Source organism: Dendrobates tinctorius, unplaced genomic scaffold, assembly GCF_039654945.1.
Source record: "Dendrobates tinctorius isolate UK_male_01 unplaced genomic scaffold, ASM3965494v1 ptg000143l, whole genome shotgun sequence".
NCBI lineage: Eukaryota > Metazoa > Chordata > Amphibia > Anura > Dendrobatidae > Dendrobates > Dendrobates tinctorius.
Window position 1 is genome coordinate 568,550 of NW_027361810.1, and position 11,451 is coordinate 580,000.

Below are 11,451 nucleotides of genomic sequence, written 5' to 3' on the forward strand. Positions count from 1 at the left end.
CTCCACGTCCTCCCTACATGAGGTCCAGGCCACGCCCCTCCTGTTGGTAGTCTTCTGACTTCATAATGCCATGCACACGGTCTAGCAGTCCAGTGCCAGAGGCAGCAAAGCAACCCCAAAACATCAGGGAATCTCCGCCATGTTTGACTGTAGGGACCGTGTTTTTTTCTTTGAACTCCTCTTTTTTCTCCTGTAAACTCTATGTTGATGCCTTTGCCCAGAAAGCTCTACTTTTGTCTCATCTGACCAGAGAACATTCTTACAAAACATTTTAGGCTTTTTCATGTAAGTTTTGGCAAACTCCAGCCTGGCTTTTTTTTGTCTCGCGGTAAGAAGTGGGGTCTTCCTGGGTCTCCTACCATACAGTCCCTTTTCATTCAGACACCGACGGATAGTACGGGTTGACACTGTTGTACCCTCGGACTGCAGGGCAGCTTGAACTTGTTTGGATGTTAGTCGAGGTTCTTTATCCAACATCCGCACAATCTTGCGTTGAAATCTCTTGTCAATTTTTCTTTTCCGTCCACATCTAGGGAGGTTAGCCACAGTGCCATGGGCTTTACACTTCTCGATGACACTGCGCACGGTGGACACAGGAAAATTCAGGTCTTTGGAGATGGACTTGTAGCCTTGAGATTGCTCATGCTTCCTCACAATTTGGTTTCTCAAGTCCTCAGACAGTTCTTTGGTCTTCTTTCTTTTCTCCATGCTCAATGTGGTCCACACAAGGACACAGGACAGAGGCTGAGTCAACTTTAATCCATGTCACCTGACTGCAAGTGTGATTTAGTTATTGCCAACACCTGTTAGGTGCCACAGGTAAGTTACAGGTGCTGTTAATTACACAAATTAGAGAAGCATCACATGATTTTTCGTACAGTGCCAATACTTTTGTCCACCCTCTTTTTTATGTTTGGTGTGGAATTATATCCAATTTGGCTTTAGGACAATTCTTTTTGTGTTTTTTCATTTAAGACAAATTAAATGAAGATAATAATAACAAACAATTTGTGTTTGCAATCATTTTCAGGAAGAAACTGAGTATTTTCTGACAGAATTACAAGGGTGTCAATACTTTTGGCCACAACGGTATAACCCTCATCAAGTTCAGTAAAGATCCCCGGTTTGAACAATAGTCTCCTTTGCTAATCTGTGGAACTCACAGTCCTTGCCAGTCTATACCATCGGCTACCGGCGGCCTGCACGGGCACAAGACTCTCACAACACTGACACCCAGCCAGGACCCACAATTGTCTGTAGGTGCCAAGGCGAGTGGGGACAGAGTCTCGCCCATGACTACCTCTCGGGCATCTTACATTGACACCGCTACTCTCCTAATTTCCCGCTTCAGTTCTGCTGCCCCCAATCTTCATGACCTAAGAACTTTTTCCATTGGATTTGCAGGCATTTTGGCCCACATAGGGGTCACATTTCTGTGCAGGGTCTTTTTAAAGGGTTGAGATCACCCTGAAATCGGGCCCTCTTCAGGTGCCCTGTAGCCCCACGGCTGGCCTCCGTTGCCCTGTAATCTCACATTTATGGGTCATTTTCTTCCTGATTTCAGTAAAGAATTAGGTACCAGACCCCGTCTATATTATCATATGTTGTGGAGGGTCTGGACGCCCATTGATCTTATTAGGTGCCATGTCACAGTGACACTAATCAGGGATCATCACTGCCTGGATGTGTCGTTGTAAGGATGTAATAGAGGGGTGTCGGGGAGGGACGCGGGGGTCATTGTCGTGTTTTGTTTTAAGTTTTATGTTTATAAAAAAAAGAAACAATGTATCCATTATTATTGTTTGATTACAGGAAATCCCCCATTAGTCACATCCCCTCCCCTACATGACAGACACGGGTCCCTGTGTGGCCCCTGGGAATGTATGTGGCGTCCCAGGCCCGGTTTGCACTAATGCGCTCCGCGCCTGTGACCTTTTAAGGTTCGCTTTCTTTCCCAGTGCTGAATTTTAAGTTGAGCTTCTGCCAGGGTCGACGGCATGGCCCACATCCAAACCGGCTCCAGACACGCATGAAATATCTGCTCCAGCTGCATGGCGGGGGGCTTCCTCTGCATCCATTACCTCCCCCGTATAACAACAGTGCAATAATCTAGGGGCTGTATCGTATCCGGTAATGGGGGCCCCCATGTCGTGTGGCATATAAAGCATCGTGACCCGGTGCATTATCTGTTCCATGGGCCGTTTATGCCTCCGCTACAATGCTCTTATGTCCGGCCCTCAGGTACCAGGGCCCAAGTGTGACTACAGCCTCCCAGTCTGAGCCCCCAGGCCCCTACCGATTGAGACGCCCATTCCCTTCAAGTTTCTCCAAATAGTTTTGTTTCGGGCTCACACTCATTAGCGAGAAATATGGACGAGTGCTATCCGATAAAAAAATCGAATTGCATTCAGACCAATGTTATTCAATAGGTGACATCTCATCTGCGATTTTTTTTCTCTCAGCTGAAATCGGACTGAGAAAAATACCGCAGCATGCCGTGTATTGCTGCGTATCTCGGACGAGACTCGTCAATGGGTGCGAGAAAAAAAATCGCACAGCACTCACACCATGCGTATGCCGTCCGATTTTTCGCACCAGTGTCCTTTGAAAAGCCGGCAATTCATATGCGGCTACACAGTAAAATCACACTGACAGCTTAGAAAAGAACAGATATATACATATAGAGTTAATGTGTATATATATATATATGTATATGTGTGTGTGTAAATATATTGTGAGACCGTGACCAGCATTGTTGTAAATGGCCGGTATGTGTCGCAGAGGAGGGGGTTCCTCTGCATTGTATGCCAGTAATGTTGCTCTGAGACTTGTAGTTCTACGAGCTTTGTTTTTGTTTATAAAGGGAGGCTTACACGGTCAGCTGGAGAGCTGGCGGGACTGGCTAACCACACCCACCTCCCACCTATGGGGGTGGTTACAGCAACATAATGTGACCATAGTTTGGGTCACATGGTCGGTGTGTAAGGTCCTGGATAGCCTGTGTGTTGGAAGGTCCTGGAAGAAGGATCAGATTCCTGAATAGCGCATGGTAAGGCCATGAACCTGAAGGCCTGTGTATTGGAAGGTCCTGTGAGTGGACCGGACTTCCAGAATAGCACATGGAGAGGGCGTGTACCGGGATGATTGCTGTGTTGGAAGGTCCTACGTGGGGACTGGATTCCTAAAGAGCACAGGGTGAAATCATGTGTGTGCAGAGTCTGTGACGGCACTGCGTTGGGGAAGCTACCGACCTTCAGGGGGTCTGAAACTGTCAGGAGTGCCCTGGTCGCAAGGATGGTGATCCCAGTAAAGCAATTTCCCGAGAAGCTAGGACTGACGAGGAGTCAGTGTGTGGAGCAGGACCTCCTGTAAGGTAACTCCAGACAAGAGGCTTATTGTAATGGCAGGCAAGTAACTGCTATTGGAACAGACTGTTAGTGCCTATTATGTTCCGTGGATGTTAATGAACTGTGCGGTCACCCACGTTAACTGAATGGAGTAAGGTCCAGCGTGTTTAGAGACTGCAACCTAATGTTGTGTTCCCTGGACATTAATGAACTGTTCGGCGTGCGGTCGCCCTTGGTAACTGGAGAAAAGTTTAGGGACTGCGAGTTAAGCCGTGTACTATGGACTATGTGTGTGATGTGTAACATGGCGGTTTATGCTGAGTAAAATAAACCCAAATAGACCATTTTTGTGAATAAAATGTTCCGGTGTGCCTTCATCCCTTTGCCAAGCAAGCGTCCCCCAACACATGCATAAGCGCTGCCTTACATATGGTGCTAGACTGCGGGCAACAGTCCAGGAAGCACGTGTGGAGGTGATTTCTGTTGATCGGTCTGTCCAGGAAGCACGTGTGGAGGTGATTTCTGTTGATCGGTCTGTCCAGGAAGCACGTGTGGAGGTGATTTCTGTTGATCGGTCGGTCCAGGAAGCACGTGTGGAGGTGATTTCTGTTGATCGGTCGGTCCAGGAAGCACGTGTGGAGGTGATTTCTGTCAATCGGTGGGTCCACAAAAATTTGTTTTAAGACAGCTTGCTGTGACTCGGCGGGGCCACGAAGATTACAAGCTTCTGGCGGTAACTCGGCGGGGTTACGAAGTTTCCTGTGGCGTCTGGAGGTCCGCAGAGCCGTCTGAAGGTCCACAGAACCATTTGGAGCTGTGCGGAGCCATGCAGAGCGGTGTAGAGCCGTGCAGAGCAGTGCGGAGCCTCGCTGTACAGAGCTGTGCAGAGCCTTGCGAAGCCGCACCGAGCCTGGCAGAGCGGTGCGGAGCTGGACAGAGCCTGGCAGAGCGGTGCGGAGCTGGACAGAGCCTGGCAGAGCGGTGCGAAGCCTTGTGGAGCGGCTGCAGAAACAGCAGCAGCGGCTTGTGATTGGCAGCCGGAGGTGCCAGGAAAGCCAGTGGTTGCAGCAGGAGCTGTGGCAGTGCCAGCAGGAGCTGGTGAGGTGTCATAAGGACATTGGTGGTCCAGGTCGTACAAACTCTTAAAGGGCCAGTGCAAGCCCAGAGACATATTGGTGTACTGTGTGAACTGGGGCCTGAGAAGGGGTGGTGTCCCAAAAGAAGGTGGTAACACAAACAGGGATGGTTGCCCAAAAGGAGCGGAGTCCCACAAGGGGGTGGTGACCCTAAGGGTGTGGAGTCCCAAAAGGGGGCGGTGACCCAACTAGGGGTGGTGGAAAAAAAGTGGCGGCAGCGAAGGCACCATTGGACTGTAACCGGGAGCAGCGAAGTTCCTGCTGTGCAGGCCCATGCTATACTGCGGATAGCTCGGTCAGTGATCTGACTCTACAGTGCCCCTTGTGGATGGATGGAGAATGGGTGATGGGACTGATAGACCAGTGGGGTCGGGTGTCTTTGCTGATGACCCCTCCTGAACATTCTGTGTTGCCTGAGATGGGGCCGAGGGTGAATGGCTCCGATGGGGACGATAAAGGACCTTTGACAGCCTACCTCTACATTGACGCGACTGAGGTGAACACGTACCATGAAGAGACGGTAGTCCCGGACTTGCTGTATACTATGGTAATAGGTCGGGACTTGGAAGTCCTGTTGGACTGGTTGATAAAGGAAAAAGTGTCTGTAGAATTAATGTGTGCCAGAGGTAATGATGTGGAGAATGCGCCCCCTAGAGTTGACAGTCCTAAGTTAGGTGCATGACCAAGGGAAGTGGTGGACGGGCCCAACATAGCGACGCGACGGTGGCAGCCATACCAGAAAATATGACTGTTAGAAGTGGGGACTGCTGGTTCCAGGATGAGAGGTTGAGCAGTGGTGACTCCCATGCAGATGGTGACACAAGGGAAGATTAGGGTAGTAAGGTTGACCAGGGTACAAATGGCGAGTCTTCCTCCCGTCTCCGGAGACGTAAAGGACGCAAAGAGGCTGAACTTGCACCCTTTGAGGATATAAATAAAGGAAAAGCAGTGACTTTTGCTTTTATGCAAGATGTGAGTACTCTTCAGACACTGATGAGGACGAGTGGAAGGTGATGTGTCATTGCCACCACTAGGGTGGAGTACGGTGTTGTGCTGTCAGAAGCACTGGCACAGTAGAACAACAGTGCTCCACAAGGTGAATGCTCCGGAGAGCCTGAAGCTGTAAAGATGGAGAGGGTGGAGTTCTCTGAAGCTGCAGAGAGTCGAGAGGTTCCTAAGGGTGACCGGGCACAGCCTCAAGAGAGATTGAAGGTGACAAGTATGGAAGCTGCCAACTCCGCGCAGCTGGAATTATCTGCTGCAACAAAACGCAGGAGTTCCAGTACCTGGCCAAAGAGTTGTCTCATGAGAAGGAGACAGTGACAGATTTACAGGCCGAAGTAAAGCGTCTGAAAGAACGGGATCACAAAATAGAAATGCTTAAAGAGACAGTAAAAGAGCATGTCGAACGAGAAAGCGTCCTGAGACAAGTGGCTGAGCACAGAGTGGATGAGCTGGAGAATGAAGTCTCTGAGCTCAGAGGTCATCTGTCAGCATGGCAAATTTGTGAACAAGGCCTTAAGGGAAGATGTGGAAGTGCTTAGAGAAGCATTAAGAGGTCCTCTACAAGAGAAAGAGGTGGCGGTCGCAGACTTATGGGTCGCCCTCACACCCAGGGCTGTGGGGTACTCGGTACCGGGCCCGATGAGCTTCAATGGGAGATGTCACGGCAGCTGGGACCCCGCCCGTGGCCCTGGGCGCCCATTGTAAAAAGGAGAATGTTCAGTGTGCTTATGGTAGTGAAAGTTTATAAGTGATTCGTGACGCCACCTGTGGTATTCGGCAATAGAGGTGTAAGCCGACGCTGCAGACAGATCCTCAGGGACAGATAGTGTGGTGCAGCAGTGATGTTATAGCCCTCCACAGGCAGGGCTGTAGTCCCAGGGCAGTGTAGCTGAAGTGACACTTAGATGATGTAGTGTCAGGCGCAAGGGATGTAGCAGTGCTGGGCAGGTTGGCTCAGGAGTAAGTGGAGGACACCAGGGCATGTAGTTCCAAAGCTTTACTCACAGTCTGTTGTACAAACAGGTGCCTGCTTCCGTGCCATGTCCTCCGGGTTAGGGACTCAGTCAACCTCCAGGCCGGATGGAATCCTCCCTTACAACACTCCGCCAACATATGTGCCTTTTCTGAACGTCTCCTCTTATAGCGCCTTTGAGTGAAGTACTCCTAGTACTGAGTTACACTGGAGTTCCTCCTGTCAGATGTTCCTATGAACTCTACTTGTACGGCAGACAGCTGTAGCCTGCTTCGGGGACTCCTTGCTATTAAGTCCCGGCTCACTAATATGTTGCTGTTGTGCCCCTAAGTCTTGTGTGGGAATAAAGCGGTCTCTACTTCTATTCCTCCGCTGTCTGCTGCAGGACCATTAGTATCCGTACAACCTCGGGGACCGGACCCCGGCCTTGCGCTTAGAACTTGAAAAGGGTTCTCTTCTAACCCTGGTCCTTGTTCTCTTATTCTCCTCACGTTCCGTGCTAATCCTTCTTCCCAATGGAGAATCAAGCTTCCTTTCTCTATCTCTTTCCTGTGCGAGCAGACCCAGATCACTGTGGCCTGCTGCAGCACTTCCTTCTTCCATCCCTCTCCTGGGGATCTTCTGTGTCTCACATTCTGTCCTGCTACATCCTCACTCACTGACTGAGTGTAAGACTGACTGACTGACTCAACTCTTCCCGCTCTTTTGGTGCAAACTAAACTCCACCCACCTCCCAGCATGTTTCGTGTTCCAAGCAGGGAGCCACAAAGGGGTGCTTTGCTATACTCCAAGCAGGGAGCCGCCAAAGGTGCTTTGCTACACTACTTTGTGGTGTGGGGTGCAGGTGTTGGAGTGTGGTCAGGTGTTTCCACCTTACCTGGACGGTGGGGCACCACACCTCAGGAGGAGGTGCAGTACCTCTGTGGCGACTGAGCCTCAGGGGCGCCACACTTACCGCAGCAGTGCCTGAGTGGTAACGAGGTAGAGCTGCCAATGCCCATCTTGGCGAGGGGTCTAGAAGGGTGTAAAACTGAGTGTTCTTTTCTTGATCTGCTTCATTTTTCCATCTGTGAACATAGAGCTGATGTGCCTTGCCTAAAATTTCCATTTTTGTCTCATCTGTCCATCGGACATTCTGCCAAAAGCTTTGTGGCTTGTCAACATGTGGTTTGGCAAATTGCAGTCTCGTTTTTGTGACTTTTTTCCAACAACGGTATCCTCCTTGGTCGTCTCCCATTAAGTCCACTTTGGCTCCTACAATAACGGATGTTACGATCTGACACTGATGTTCCTTGAGCTTGAAGTTCACCTTAAGGCTATGTTCCTATATGCGGAATTCCCTCTTATTTTATGGGTTTTCGCAGCGTTTTCTTAGTGTTTTCACGGTGAAAAAACGCAGCAAAAACGCATAAAATCAGCAGGAATTCTGCACGTGTGCACATAGCCTTAATCTGTTTAGAGATTTTTCTGGACTCTTTTGTTACCATTCGTATTATCCGTCTCTTTGATTTGTCATCAGTTTTCCTCCTGCGGCCACGTCCAGCGAGGTTGGCTACAGTCCATGGAGCTTACATTTATGAATAATATGTGCAGCTGTAGTCACAGGAACATTGAGCTGCTTGGAGATGGTGTAATGTAAAATGTCTATAAAGTATGATGTTTCTAGAACCTTCTAGAAATCTCCCACTTCCCTCTGATGAGAAATTCAGCCTGTCAGCTCCTACAGCTTCCCTCCTTCCTCCTCCTTAACAGCCTGTGTCTGCACTGGTAATAGGACACTTCCCCTATAGCATTTGGCCCATCTCCACAGAAAGGAATGTTAATTAGTTAAGCTAAAGGAAGTCCTTTGTTTTCTGGGACATGTGTCTGAAATAAAACTATGAGACATATTAAAATAGGCTAGCATGTGCTCCGATCGCAACAGAAAAATGAAATGGACATTTCTGTGATCTGCGCGGACCCGGCTTCCCTACGGTAGCTCTGGCAAAATCCTAATCTCTCCAGAAACTGAGATATGGATTGCTCCCAAATGGAGGGTCTTGATTATGGCATGCTTGGTGTATTCGGATTCTATTCGGTAAATCACAAACAATGATGCCCTATGTGTGTTGGTATGGGCTTTTCCCGTTTAGATATAGTTATTCTAAGTTTTGTAGCCAAATCATAACTTGGAGAGAGGGAGGTTGGACCTCTTCAGACCGCCCATTTCGTGAGGTCACAGACCCTAGGCTATAAGATACTCCCTACCATATCCCAGTCAGTTAAGCTGGAGTTCTGATGCTGAACAGACCTGCGCCATGTCTTGTGATGTTTGGCTGCTGCCGAGCCGCATGGTCTGCCTGATACCACCTAGGCACATGTAAGTATTACTTTCTGTTCTTTCATCCACTTTGTTTTATATTTGTATTTGTACATATGTAATGTCTCAACTTTATAGCAACTTTTATCTATGTAATCACTGCCCGCATTATTTTGGGAATAAATGATAAAATCTATTAGCGCTGTCTCCATGCTCTAAGGCCTGTTTCACACTTGCTTTTTTTTGCAGCGCGTTTTTCCCGCAAAAAAATGCATTGAAAAACGCATACAAAAGCATACAACTGCTGCGTTTTTTTCAAGCATTTTTATGAGCATGCATGAAAAAAACGCAGCGTTTTTATGCGTATGTATGCGTTTTTAGTGCGTTTTTACCGCGTTTGCGTTTTTTTCCAACATTAGGTGGCCCCTCACACTAACCCAAACCATGACTTTACTAACCCTAACCCTGACCCTAACCCTTAACCAAACCATACTTAACCCTAACCCTGACCCTAACCCTTAACCAAACCATACTTAACCCTAACCCAAACCCTAACTAACCTTAACCCTAACCCTGACCCTAACCCTAACCAAACCATACTTAACCCTAACCCAAACCCTAACTAACCTTAACCCTAACCCTAACCCTGACCCTAACCAAACCATACTTAACCCTGACCCTAACCCTGACCCTAACCCTGACCCTAACCCTTAACCAAACCATACTTAACCCTAACCCTAACCCTTAACCAAACCATACTTAACCCTAACCCTAACCCTTAACCAAACCATACTTAACCCTAACCCAAACCCTAACTAACCTTAACCCTAACCCTGACCCTAACCCTGACCCTAACCCTTAACCAAACCATACTTAACCCTAACCCTGACCCTAACCCTAACCCTGACCCTAACCCTTAACCAAACCATACTTAACCCTAACCCTGACCCTAACCCTGACCCTAACCCTTAACCAAACCATACTTAACCCTAACCCTGACCCTAACAATAACCCTAAACCCCCTTAACTAACCCTAACTCTAACCCAAACCCCTAAATTCCATGGTTAACAAAAAAAACGCATGTGCAAAAAAACGCATACATAAGCATGCCAATGCGCACATATGCGCACCCATAGACTTATATTGGGTGTCTTGCTGTAAAAAAACGCATTGCGCGCGCATGCGTTTTTTTGAGGCAAATCGGACGCACAAAAAATGCAACAAGTTGCATTTTGTGCGCCCGAGCGCATACCGCAAAAAAACGCATGCGCGGTAAAACGCGTACAAACGCATGTGTATGCGCACATAAGCGCATCCCATGCAAAGTATAGGGAAAAAAAACGCATGCGCTATTTAGCGCTAAATTACCGCGAAAAAAAACGCAAATGTGAAACCAGCCTAAGAAACGAATTATGCGCCTTTTTTAGATAATCGCTACTAATTTCAGGGGTTTGCCGCGGACCCTCTTAATTAACTCTTTGATTAAGTAAAGCGTGGCTGGTGGTAGCGTGGTGTGCGGGGCTGGTGAGGCTAGCTGGCAGTACAGAAGGGTCTTATATTGCTGAATGAGTGGTTGAGGCTACAGCATTGATAATTCCCTTACTGCGGTAGCCTAATTGCCCGTGCACAACAATCAGCCCGTCCGGCAACTAATTATCCTAGGTGCAGTTCTCTTGACTGACCTGAGGGTAAGGGGGGCGCCGGAGAGCTGCGAGTTCCAAAGTGGAACTGAGAAAGTGGGATATACATAAATCCTCGCAGTTCTTGGAAGGTTGTTAGCAGTGGTGGGGCATCCAAAATACCCCCCCTGCGGTAAATTGTTAGAGCAAGGTTAGCTTGCTGCATTTTTGTCACATGGTGCCAGTGGTGGGATAACTAAGATAAGCCCCCACTGTGTCTGTGACCGCCGTGTGCCGGCAGTGCGTCACGTCCCTCCGTCCGCTGACAAACCCGTGTCGGTGGTGGGATCGTGGCACAGGGTCCGCTGTCCGTCACAATTTGGTGGCAGCGGCCCGCCCGTTCCTCACAGATGGTCTTATAACTTTTACCTGTAACGTGTCTATAATTTTCTCTCTAATCTCCTGAGACAACTCTTTCCTTCGCTCCCTCTGGTCCATGCTGAGTGTGATACACACCATGTCACCACACAGCACAGTGAGGATCTGTAGCCTCAATACCGGCCACTCACTGACTCCAGGATTGTAGACCCCTGTGATGATAATTAGTGGACACACCGCGATGTAACATGGCCCTTTTGTCCCATTATTTTCAGGGACACCATCATTCTGTCCAGGCCGATTTCATGAGGTTTTTTTTTTTCTTTTAATTCTGTGGAAGCATGGCTGAAAAGCAATGTCTGACTTTCATTTGTGCATTTTCATAGATTTTTGATTTATTATTACTTCTGTCAGATTCAAGTTATTTCTGTCACCACTGTGAGACTATGATATATACCCCTATAACACATGACGCTATGATATATACCCCTATGACACGTGACACTATGATATATACCCCTGTAACACATGACACTTTGATATATACCCCTATAACACATGACACTATGATATATACCCCTGTAACACATGACACTATGATATATACCCCTATAACACATGACACTATGATATATACCCCTATAACACATGACACTATGATATATACCCCTGTAACACATGACACTATGATAT

At 48.1% G+C, this 11,451-nt stretch overlaps 1 protein-coding gene across 4 annotated transcripts in view; it reads left to right on the forward strand.

Annotated features, from left to right (window-relative positions):
• MYLK (myosin light chain kinase) overlaps positions 1-11,451 on the forward strand; it is a 196,699-nt gene that overhangs the window by 132,169 nt on the left and 53,079 nt on the right. Inside the window, exon 1 of one of the 4 annotated variants that reach the window (XM_073545257.1) lies at positions 8,749-8,820. The exons of the other annotated variants lie outside the window; for them this stretch is intronic. The gene's annotated coding sequence lies outside the window, so the exon portion shown is untranslated. Of the gene's footprint in view, positions 1-8,748; positions 8,821-11,451 lie in introns of those variants that run through there. 4 annotated transcript variants of the gene reach the window in all.